The sequence below is a fragment of the Erinaceus europaeus genome, chromosome 1 (genome assembly GCF_950295315.1).
Source record: "Erinaceus europaeus chromosome 1, mEriEur2.1, whole genome shotgun sequence".
In the NCBI taxonomy this organism is placed as follows: Eukaryota; Metazoa; Chordata; class Mammalia; order Eulipotyphla; family Erinaceidae; genus Erinaceus; species Erinaceus europaeus.
The window spans coordinates 133,457,180-133,470,168 of NC_080162.1; positions in this window are offsets into that span (position 1 = coordinate 133,457,180).

Below are 12,989 nucleotides of genomic sequence, written 5' to 3' on the forward strand. Positions count from 1 at the left end.
GCATAGTGGCTAAGGAACTAGACTCTCAAGCATGAGGTCCTGAATTCAATCCCCGGCAGCACATGTACTAGAGTGATGTCTGGCTCTTTCTCTCTGTCTTCCTATCTTTCTCATTAATAAAATAAATAAAATCTTAAAAAAAAATTTACCATGTAGTTTTAGGTAACTGTCATAGGTGATTCCTATAAGAATAGGCACATCTCATGTATAAGAAGAAAGGGATGTTTATATCACAGAATGTCTGGCATGTGAAAACCACAGGTCTTAACTGCCAGGTAACTGAAATGAAAAGTTAGAGACTTGAAAAAACAGTTTGTCTTAACTGCCAGGTAACAGAAATGAAAAGTTAGAGACTTGAAAAAATGGTTTGTCTTATCCCTCAACTATAATTTTCTTCATCAAAAAATAAAGATGAAATGTATAGACAGATTCTCAATATTATCTGAAAGGGAATACATTGTTTAAATAGATTTCTAGACTCTAATTCACATTTTAGAACTGTAAGGCTGAGGTAAAAAATGCACATAGCATCACCTGTTATTTTTTCTTTGGGAAGTACTAGATATAAGAAATTTAACTTAAGTTGGGGGCAAGTATGTTTTGCGGACACCTAGCATAGGGAGATGAAAAATTGTATCCATACGTCAACAACTGTACTATAAACAACACACCTTCCGTAAAAAGATTTTTTTTAAAAAATGTGCAGAGAAGCAGCTTTTCTTTTTATTTTATTTATTTATTTATTCCCTTTTGTTGCCCTTGTTGTTTTATTGTTGTAGTTTTTATTGTTGTTGTCGTTGTTGGATAGGACAGAGAGAAACGGAGAGAGGAGGGGAAGACAGAGAGGGGAGAGAAAGATAGACACCTGCAGACCTGCTTCACCACCTGTGAAGCGACTCCCCTACAGGTAGGGAGCCGGGGTTCGAACCGGGATCCTTATGCCGGTCCTTGTGCTTTGCGCCACCTGCGCTTAACCCGCTGCGCTACAGCCCAACTCCCGAGAAGCAGCTTTTCAATTATCTATTTCTCTCCCTTTTTTTTTCTATTTCTCTCTCTCTCTCTCTCCATATTTCTCTCTTTCTAGAAAAAAAATATATAATCAAGAGCAGTGGAGCTGCTATAGAGGTACTGAGCCCCAGCTATCATATTGGTGGAATGAAGTAAAATAAAATTATTTATTTATTTATTTATTTACTTATTTATTTATTTAAACTTAAGTCAAAATTAATAGAGTCATGGGCTCCTAGGAACATACCTAAAATATCTAGGTTCTTATGTCTAGGTTCTAAAATGTCTAGGTTCTTACCACTATAAAATCATTCTCACCGGCACTATTCCTACTTTCTGGTTCGTAATTATTAAGCATTTTGTCTTGTCAAATAATATCCTTTATTTCAGCCACCATATTGTAGATGTCACTATAATTCCATCCTGACCTCCCTGAGCAGAATACCTCACCAATATGTCTTAGAACCTGACCTCTCCAGACCTCTACCTACCCTACTAGGGAAAGATAGCAACAGGCTAGAAGTATGGATCAAACTGCCAACACCCATGTCCAGCAGAGAAGCAATTACAGAAGCCAGAAGTCCCACCTTCTGCAACCCAAAAAGAATTTAGGGCCATACTTATTGAGACGGAGAAATGTTAGGTGAAGATGACTAGAGGACTCTAAAATCCAAGTTCATCAGAACCCTGAGAGAAAAGAAAAAAAAAAAAAAAAGGAAGTACATTCAAAAGTAATACTAGGTGCTAAAAAGAAAACAGTACTAGAGAAAAAATGGGCAAAAAAATAGATAGATAGATTGATAGATACAGAAATAATAGTCAACCTGTATCTGTGACCTGAGGAGAACCTCTGCAGTTACCATTGGAAGGAATGGGGACACAGACCTGGTGGTGGAAATGGTGTGGAATTGTACTACTGTTATTTTTGCCATTTTGTAAATGATTAGTAAAATAAATAAAGAAATAAAAAATTGTGATGACTTCTGTGTATTTGGTTTTGCTTTTGCAGTATTTTAGTTCAGTGGCAAGAGGCTGATTTTAAACACCTCTACAGATACTATTGCATAACTTACCTCAGTATTTAAATAATTATGTCACATAATGCCTGGTCATTTACAGAAAAAATTGCATGTCTTCATAATTCTGAAGTAAGACTTGTCATTCTAAGTCAGATTTTTGCAGAAACCTCTACCTGAAAAGAAAGTCTTGCTGAATTGCAATGGGTTTAACAAGTCTTGTGGAAGAAAATGTCTTTCTTGCAACTTTATAAATCACAGAATGGTGGCTTAGGACTTAATTATTGCATCTATCTACAACATCATCTTTTAAAAGAATCAACAGAAGTATAAGAACTATATTTATTTATACATGCTGTCAGTTATTTTCTTCAGCATGATTGGTTAAAACTGGAGAATAAAACTTCTGGTTGATTTTAGTTAATATAGTACAAGGTCAAATGCTTGTAATCTCTGCTTTTTTAACCTTTTGCTTTAGTATCATAGTCATATTTTTCTTTAGAGAAAAACTATGCAAATAAGTTTCTAAGAGTATTTTTCATATGTATAAACATGAATATATTCAGGTTCATGGTTTGCCTATTTAAAAATTCACTTTATTGGGGACAGTAATACCTTACAAGTTAGTTGTCACAGGAAGAAACAGCTCAGACACAAAAAATCTTCATTAAGCTTTCTCAATAATTCTTTCAAACTATTAATCTTGTATAACATAATTTTTTCTTAAGTATTCTACTGTAGTTTTTAGTTCATTTTCTTACAGAAGATGAAAACATTATTATGATAAGCACATCATAACATTAAGGCTTAAATAATTATCACATGAAGTACAATCATTTAGAAAAATGTTCATTTTCATAAATCTGATGAAAGACATAACATTCTAATACAGATTCTTGCAGAAATTTCTACCATAAGAGAAAGATTAAGGGATTAATGAATTGTAGGTTTCTCTTGTTACAGTGGCATTTGGCCTTTTGTGAAGATTTTCAGGTTTAATTTACATTTAGCTTTAAAGTGGTTACTTTGTCAGAATTTAAATTTGGCTTGTTTGTTAAGATGTAGGCATGTTATTAAGTACAAAATTTAGAACCCTGAATCCTTTATTTTCTAATACAAATAGTAATGACAAGTTAGATCCTGATTTAAAACAAAGCCCAAATATAAATTAGGTTATTTCAAACCTGGGAATAAATTAGAGAATTGACAATTTGCTGAAAATTCCAGTACGGTAAATTTTCATTGTTATGTCTAAAGAAGTCCAGAAGCTACTTGGAAGTAAAACTTCAGCAAACATTTGGCCATAAATCTCACTATAAAGAACTGACAGCTCTTAAAGTAACTTGGTGTTTAAGCAAGTTCTGGTGATGGCAATTTGGCTATGAAGTAAAAAGCAATGATTTTTATGACTTGTCTTTCTAAACTGCTTCAGAAAATTCAGGAATAATATATGAACAATGAAGTACAGAAAAGATGAGCATATGAATAAAACACTATGTTCTCTCTAGAGATTTGTATAGAACACATGATAATATAGTATGGTAGAGTGGATAACACTCCTTAAGTGGAGCTCTAATGAATATTAAGTTACTAAAGCTGAAAAATCATTTTAAAACTAAACCCAAGTTATATCTGAAAAGATTGAAATTTGATTTCCTGTTTGGATTCTATTTATTTGATTTAAATTCTATGAATGGTTTATTTACATAATATTTCTTCATATTCATGGAAATCAGTGTCATACCCATTATTCCAGAGAAAACTGAAATGCCCTAAATACAATTATGTTAGGCTGAGATGCTAACTGTTCTGTCAGGCATGGTAAGTTTTGATTTTTAATTTATTCTAGAGATCATAAACTCTGTCATATTATTTTATTTTATTTGGGAGATAATGGTTAATAGTACAGTCTTTAACACATAGACACAACCTCTTATCTCCTATTGATTGGTGTCTAGGAGATACAATAGGAACCCAATGTCCCTTCCTCCTGTCCCCTTTTCCTCCTTTCCCAGAGTTCTTTGCTTTGGTGCAATATACTGCACACAGTCCAAGATTCAGTTTATATTTTCCCATACTATTTCCCTATAAGTGAGATTATGTTTTATCTGTCTTTCTCTGTTTATATCATTTACATATCTGTCACCTGCCCATGTATGCCCCCTCCCAATTATCTCTAATTTCAGTGGTAGTGTATGTTGCCCTAGAAAGCAAAGTTATCCCAGACCAGAGGACAAATCCACACCATGATGTGAAGATCTACAACATTCCCTGTTAAAAGGATTCACACAAGTGGTTGTCGTGATAGATCAAGGTCCTAAGACACAATATGAAACAAAATTCGATGAGTCGTACTGTATAGAAAGAGAGTGAGCATTGACTTCATTCCTGCATCAGGAGATTGGACCTTTTAAGGATATTTGAAGCACCTGCACTGGTAAAGATGGCTTTCTTGGAAATCATATAACTTTGAAGTAAGTATTTTGGAAAGAAACAAAGGGAAATTTGTTGCTTATAAGTAAGTCCCTTAACAATTAGAAGAAAGAATCAGACTTGCTACCCTTGCTATAAAATAATACAGTGATGAGAAATGTTTACTAGAGTAAAAAGCCTGCTTAAATTATCTGTGTTTTTGACCCTAGGGATCTTTGACATATAAATAAAGGACTTTTTCATTGTGTGTGTACATATATATGATCCTGTGATTCTACCATTGTGAAAATCAAGGTAAAATATACATCAGTTGTTTATTACTTACACTCATGTTAGAATGTGTTAATACATTTCAGATTTGAAGGTGCTACATTGATTGCTTATCATGTAGTAGCTACCAATTCAATTATGATGACAAGCTTTATTTTCTTTTATTTTAGATACTGAAGAGTTGCCTTGGTGTCAGAGCTTTTTTAAATTTTTATTTATTTTCTATAGAGATAGAAAGAAATTGAGAGGGAAGGGGAGATAGGAAAAAAAAAAAAGACACCTACAGCAGTTTCACTGCTTGTGAATATTTCCCCCCTGCACATGGGGACCAGGGACTTGAACATGGGTCCTTGAACACTGTGTGAATTCAACCATGTGCATCACTATTTCTTTGCCTGTATGAAACCTAGGTTCAGAGAGTTCATAATAACAAACATTGATATAGAGAATAAATGAAAATGAGGAGACAATAATCTGGCTTTTCTCTTACACACACAAAAGAAATAAAAGTTTTAAAAGATCAGTGTCTATTATGGCTTAATTTAAATGCATTCTATTAAATGCAAATTAGAAAATGGTTCAATCTAGTAGAATTGATAAACTCTGATATAGACAAGAAACTGATCAAAAATAGTATTGCAAGCTGTTTTATTAAACTATATTTACATTGTACTGAGTGTTCTATAAAATACCCTCAAAAATCTTAGCTTAATCTTAAAAAAAAAATCTGAGAATGACCTTAGGTCAGACATGTAATTATAATAACAGATTATCAACAAATGTTGGCGATGTTGTGGGGGTAAAGGAGCCTTCCTGTACTGATAGTGTGAAAGTAAATTGGTCCAAACTGTGAAGAGCAGTCTGGAGAACTCTCAGAAGGCTAAAAATAAATATGGACCTACTCTATGACTCAGCAATTCCTCTCCTAGGAATAGATCCTAAGTAACCAAACAAACTTATCCAAAAAGGTCTTGTGTGTATCTATATTCATAGCAACACACTTTGTAAGAGCTAAAACCTGGAAACAACCCAAATTTCCAACAGATGGGTGGCTGAGAAAGTTGTGGTATATATACAAAATGGAATACTACTCAGCTATTCCAAATTGTGAATTCACCTTCTTCATGACATCTTGGTTGGAGCTTGAAGGAATTATGTTGAGATGAGAAAAAAAGAAAAGGATGATTATGGGATGATCTTACTCATAGAAGTTAAAAAAATAAGAACAAAAAGGGGAAACACAAAGTAGAATTTGGACTGAGTTTGGTGTATCACACCAAAGCACAGAACTCAGGTTGGGGGGGTGGGGGGTGGGGATGGGGATGGATTTTAGATCCTAGTATGTGGTGGTGGAGGACCTAGAGTGTTTTTCAGAAAACTGAGAACTTTTATATATGTACAGACAACTGTACTTACTGTTAGTCATTAATTCCTACAATGAAAAAATAATGATAAATATTAATAGGTGTGTCATTGGTGAAATACTGGCTGGCTAGTGATTTTTTATCATTTTATTGGGGGGATTAATGGTCTAAGGCTTTAGTGGTTGAAACATTGATACATTTTCTCATCTCTGCATGACTGATGTCAGCAAAATATCATCATTCCCGATTTAGGTTAAATTTATTTATTTATTTATTTTTACCAGAACATTGCTTATCTCTGTTTTATGGTGTTGTAGGGAATTGAACCTGGGACTACAGAGCCTCAGGCAAGAGAGTATCTTTGCATAACCATTATGCTATCTACCCTGCCCAATTTAGGTTCCTTTTCACCATCATGGTTAAAATATTTTGAGGGGCGGGAGATAGTTCATCTTCAGTACTAGATTTGCACACTGCATACCTTAGGGACCCCAAATTTAACCTGTAATAATATTGCTACATGTGAAGGCTGAGCAGTATTCTGTTCTTTTTCTTTTATAATATGTTTTTTTTTAAAAAACATTTTTATTATATTTTATTTTAATGAGAGGGAGCAGAGACACAAAGAGATAGACACAGAGAGAAAGACCAGAGCACTGCTCAGCTCTGGCTTATAGTGGTGCTAGGGACTGAATCTGGGAGCTTAGAGCCTCAGGATGAAAGTCTTTTTGCATACCGATTATGCTCTCTCCCCAGCCCTCTGTTCTTTCTTTCTCTCTCTCAAATATATACAATAAATAGATAAATCTTTGTGGGTGTGGAAGTGGTGTGGTGATGGAGCACAGGACTTCCAATCATGAAGTGTAGAATTTAATACTCAGCACCATATGTGCCAAAGTAATGCTCTATCATCCTCCTCTTTATTTCTTGTAATAAATAACTCTTTAAGGCTGTAAAATTCTCTTGGAGATATGCTCCTTGTTGATGTGACTTAGTTACAAAAATTCAGTGACCTCTGAAGCCTCTAACATTAGAGATTTTACCTGAAGTTTAATCCTTTAATGGTCTTGATTTCAGGAAATGGTTTGAAGGGTTGTGACATAAGTTCTTTCTATTTCCCTAGGGATTTTAGAATCAGCTGGTTAATTTTTAGCAGCAACAAAATCTTGCTAATATATTTTATTTTTCTTTTTACCAGAGCACTGTTAAATTTCAACTTGTGATCATGCTCGGCATTCAGCCTGGGAACTTTGTTCCTGAAAGTTTTTTTGCTTGAAAGTCCAACAGTTTATCCACTGTGCCAAATTCTGTACCATGATAATTAGAATTCTTAAAACTCATTGTAAATGAGTTTTGAATAGCATTTTACATGCAACTTAATGCATATTAATATAAAAATTTTCTCTATGAATATATATGGACAAGAATATATACAAAGTTTTCTATAGATGAGGCTATTTTCGTTTATTTTATTTCCATTTCCAATATTACTTAATTGAGGAAGTGCTGGTTTATAATTTTTTTTGTTGTTACAAGGGTACATTTTCACATTTCTCAAAGATCAATCTTACTACATTTCACCCTCAACCAAACAATCATATTCTTCTGTAATAATTTAGGTCCCCAAACTACTCTTAGTAATTCACTCTTCTCCTTTCTAAGCCCCTGAATTTCTAGTGATAGACTATAGTCCATTGAGGATTGCCTTGCATAGTTTTTTGACTTGGTTTTAGAGTTCATCTGTGAATTAGATCATCTGTTACTCACCTTTCTCCTGGATCATCTCACTTGACATGATTCCTTCTACTTCCATCCATGTTGTAGGAAAGAAAAATATGCCATTGTTCTTAAACAACATATGGATGAATTATTTCCTGATCTATCTTGATATTCTGACTGTAATGGCCAAATTCAATCCACTGACATTAGACAAAATTATGTATTTAAGAGTACTCATTGCCATTGTTTTACATAGATGTTGAACATTTTAGTAGCTTTTCTTTTACTATGTTTTTGTATGCAACCCATTAGAATTTCTTGGAGGGCAGGTTTACTGATGTTAATTTCCTTCAATTTTGCTTATCTGTTTATCTCTTTTTCTATCCAGTCTAAATGAGAGTCAGAATTATTATAGTTTCCTTGCTTGAACACCATCATCACTGATAATAAATACCTGGTCATTATTTTATGGCCTTTAGAGTTTTGTAGAAAATTATGCTATATGAGGTTTCCTTCATATAAGTGATTCTTTGCTTTCCTCTTGTTGCCCTCAGAACCTTTTCCTTATCTTTAGTTTTTACTATTTTACTTATGTCTTGGTGTATTTGGTTTTATTTGTGTTATAATCTTCATGTTCCCTATACTTGTATATATTCCCTTGAATTCTATTAAAGGAATTTCTCATCTACTGTCTAATCTAGTATGTTTTCTTTCTCTTTATCTCCTTCTGGGACACCTATGATCTGTTTGTTGCCCCTTTTAATTTTTTTCCCATAAATCTTTATTGTTGATTTCATTATTTTCCTACCCCTCTTTTTTTTTTTTCCAGAGCACTGCTCAACTCTGGCTTATGGTAGTATGGGGGATTGAATTTGGGACTTTTGAGCCTCAGGTATGAGAGTCTCTTTGCATAATCACTATGCTATCTACTCCCACCCTATCTTGTACTCTGTCTTATTTCCTTGGTGTTCTCTGCTTCATCCTCAAGCTTACTTATCTGACTTTCATAATCTGTCATTCTAATATTTTGTCTCTTTCCTGTATGCATTAACTCAGCTATTGTGGTCTTTTGCTTTACTCTTATGGCCTCTAGTTTAGATATTGTGGTTATTAGTTCAGCTACTGTGGCCTTTAGTTCTTTATTTTCTATTTTGTCTTGTGGATTTGTTCATTGTATCTCAGATATTGAAGTTTTCACTATTGCTTTATTTCTCTGAGCTCATTGACAGCACATGTACTAATGCCATCTTCAGAGGACTTACCTTACTCCTGTGTATTTGAGACTTTATCTGGGATTCTGTTTTGACCTCTTGGTGAAGGTGTTTTATTCTATCTTCCTACTATGATTTGCTGTTTTTCAATGGCTTCCCTTAATAGGGTCTTAGTAAAGGCAGGTTCTTTTTGAAATGACCTTCTTGTGTTATGATGGTTTGCTTTGATATAGTAGTTATTATTGTCTAGGAGGGGTCTTGACCCTACTAAGTTTAGCCAAGAAGAGAGGAAGATAGATTCTAAGACTCTGGAATATCGTTCCTTTTCTCATTTTCAAAATGATCATTTAAAATATACAATTACTATTCCTCAAATGATTAATCTTTTACTCAAGACTCATTGCTGGCATGTTAAGTGTGATGTTAATGTTCTGTGAATGCTCTAAGCATTTCCTTATCATGATTGGCAAAACACACACACACACACACACACACACAACTATTTTATTAGTTTCTTTCATTTTAAGTAATTTTATGGGAGAGATACATTGAGGTCTATATCAATTAGTTGCCCTCAATGCTATTCCCATTCTTACTAGCAAGGTATATTTTACATATACATGGTCAAGGAATTGATGATAGGGACCAGACTGTGGTGTACCTAGTTGAGCACACAAATTTACATGCATAAGAAGCTGGATGTAAGGCCCCAGTCCTGATCTGCAGGGCATAAACTCCACAAGCAGTGTAGCAGTACTGCAAAGTTTCTCTCTCTCTCTCTCTCTCTCTCTCTCTCTCTCTCTCTCTCTTCCTCTCTATCTCTATCTCTCCCTCTTTCTCTCCCTCTCCCTCTACTTCTTCCCTCACAATTCCTCTGTCTCTATCCAAAAAAGAAAATTTCTCATGAGAAGCTTTTTCATTGTGCAGACACCTAACCCAGCACATAACATTGGTGACAATTTAAAAAAGTAAATAAACTATTGATAAAGATTTATTTCATTTTATTTACAGTTAAAATAGGACTTCTCAATGAATATTAATTACTTTGTGGAAGGTTCCTGTTAGGTTCTCTGTCACATTAGCTTTGAACAAAAATGACAAGAGTACTCGTCTAAAACTTCCCAAAGAGGATTATCTCCAGAGATGACAAGCCTGAGATGTCAACTTCCCAATTTCTCTTATGTGGTGAGATCTTTCCTAACACAAGGGACTAGTAGTTCCATTTTAGATGGCCCATTTTCTACCTTAGTTACAGATAGTAGCTACAGGGTACAGTTTAGGCGACTAGGTACATGTGTAAATGTTTTAACAATCAAAGGGCAAATATATATATATCAAAGTAAAAGTGATTAATAGCCCTCTGAGAAATTAAGATTTAGATCTAGTAAGCCTGGCATTTCAGTATAATGTCCTAAAGAAAGTACCATACATTCTCTAACCATATACTTATTAATTAGACCTAAACACACTCCTATCCTAATCCCAAGTGAAGTACTTGGCACAATCACTCTATTTAATTAACTATGCAAAAGGAAGTAAGAAATATTCTTTTATCTTTTTAAATCTCTTCTGATGGAACATCAGCAGTATTGTTACCCATTGATAAGCTTCACCAAAAAACAATAACAACAACAAACAAAAAACCACTATACAACTGGCCTAGTTATACTGGCAAAAACTATGTATCCAGTAAAGGACAATTATTGTCCATACAATGTTTATTAGAAACATCAAAAAAGCAAATGCAATAAAAAAAAAAAAAAATACGAGGCTAACTGAAACCCATCTAGAATCCTGGTTCTATTTCCTCCCTAACTTGAGTTCAGATCCTATAAACCTAATATTGGTCTGGATACAACAAAGGACACTCAATGCTTTAACAACTAGGAGAAAGCCTAAGCCTGTCAGATAAAGAAGTAATTTAAAAAGCTGGAAAAGGGAAAAGACTGGCTCATGTAACCATGGCCTCTTTGGCCACTATAAGGCCACCACATCACCTGGGGTTCTAGACAAGGAATCTTTAGATTACCCCATAGATAATACTGGAGTTGACCTCTAATAGATACTTCTCACTACCATCACTTGTTACATCCATTGAGAATGTCTTTATAAGCCCTTTTATAGGTTTCTTCAGAATCATACCCTCACTATGAAATAGCAATGGTAGGGATGGCCCTACTCTCCTAAGGGAGGCTGCGTTATACTACTCTGTCACTCAAGGAAGATTATCTCTGAAATGAGTGCAGCCTAGAATGTTTCCAGATATAACCATGAACTGTGAGGTGTCTGCCAGGGATTCAGGTTTTACAGGCTCCTGTGCTAAATATGAATAGATATAGGACCCGGGTAGATCACTATGGTAAACACTTAATTGTATTCATCTGCCTTCTTTAAGTTTGCAAGCAATTTTCTGCTCTAATCCTGCTTCCTAATTCTACTCTCAACTCTGACACCATCTTCCCAGACAATATTTCTGCCCCACCCTCATGTTAGCTATCAAGATCAAGCAAGGATTATTAAGACATAGGCTTCTAGAAACATTCCTAAAATAGATTTCCTAGCCTTTTTTCCCCCTAAGATCCCCATTTTCATCTGTTCTATTCCTACTTTATGGCTCCTGGTTACTAAAAATTTTGTCCTGCTTTCCATCTTATTGCCATCCATTTCAGCCACCAAGTTCCAAATGCTACTGAGATTCAATCCTAACATCCTGAGATTATGACCTCACCAATGTGTCCTGGAACCTCACCTCTCAAGAGCTTTTTCCCACTAAGGAAAGATAGAAAAGCAGGCTGGGCATATGGATCAACTTGCCAAGGCCCATGTCCAGTGGAGGAGCAATTACAGAAGTCATAACTCCCACTTCCTGTGCCCCAAATAGAATTTTGGTCCAGACTCACAGAGGGATAAACAATAGGGAAATTTCCAATAAAAGGGATGAGATACAGAATTCTGGTGGTGGAAATTTACGGAATTACACTGCTAATATGCTATACCCCTTTCAGTCTTGTAAATCAATATTAAACCACTAATAAAAAATTAAAACATTAAAAAAAAGAGTGCTTGTCCACATGGAGTTGATACGAACACTGTATAATGAAAAAATATTTTTTCAGGTAGTAATAACATGTTAATTAAAATAATGGAAAATTAGAGATATTGAGCCTTAAGGGATGCAATATTATATCACTTGTTCAGAGAACTTAGTAACAAAGCACCTTATGAAAAATGTAGATATCAGGCATCTGATGTACATGATAGACATTAATAGATGTTACTTCAACAGTAATTTTGGCACAAAATCTCTTCAATATTAATGAGAGATATTTTGTGACATATGGAAAAGAGACAGGAATATACTTATAGAAAATAAGAATACTTATTCAATATTTAGGCAACTTGGGGAAATTAGAGTAAATAGAAATAAAATTTTTATAAAACCAATATATTGAGAAGACCAAGCAGCAAAGGCATTTTAAATGAGGTGTCTATCAGACTCTAATATTTTATGCATAGGCTGAATACCACTTATAAAATATGTACCTATTTCTCTTTCATGTCAAACCTTAAAGCATTCATCTTTGAAGTTTCTATTTTCTGGGGTGCATCCAAGCAGCAGTTAAGGATTCCTGCTGCTGTTGATTTAGGAAAGAGAAGGAATAATAATAAAAAATAACAAAGAACAACTCTACTTATTAGAAATAAGTGGAAAACTAAAATATAATATTTTTAGTAAAGTGTTTATAGAGCATTGTTCATATCACTAAGGTACCAATTGAAAAGACAAAACAAAATAATTTATTGTAACAATTTGTAACAACTTTTGGTTAAATCAAATCTCTAGATATGAAAAGTAAAGACTTTGTAAGTAGCTATCTGGAAATATTGATATTCTTACTCACTAGGAGATGTCTTTAGGTTTTGATACTATGCAAAAGTAATGAAAAGTTACACAAAAATTAACATTT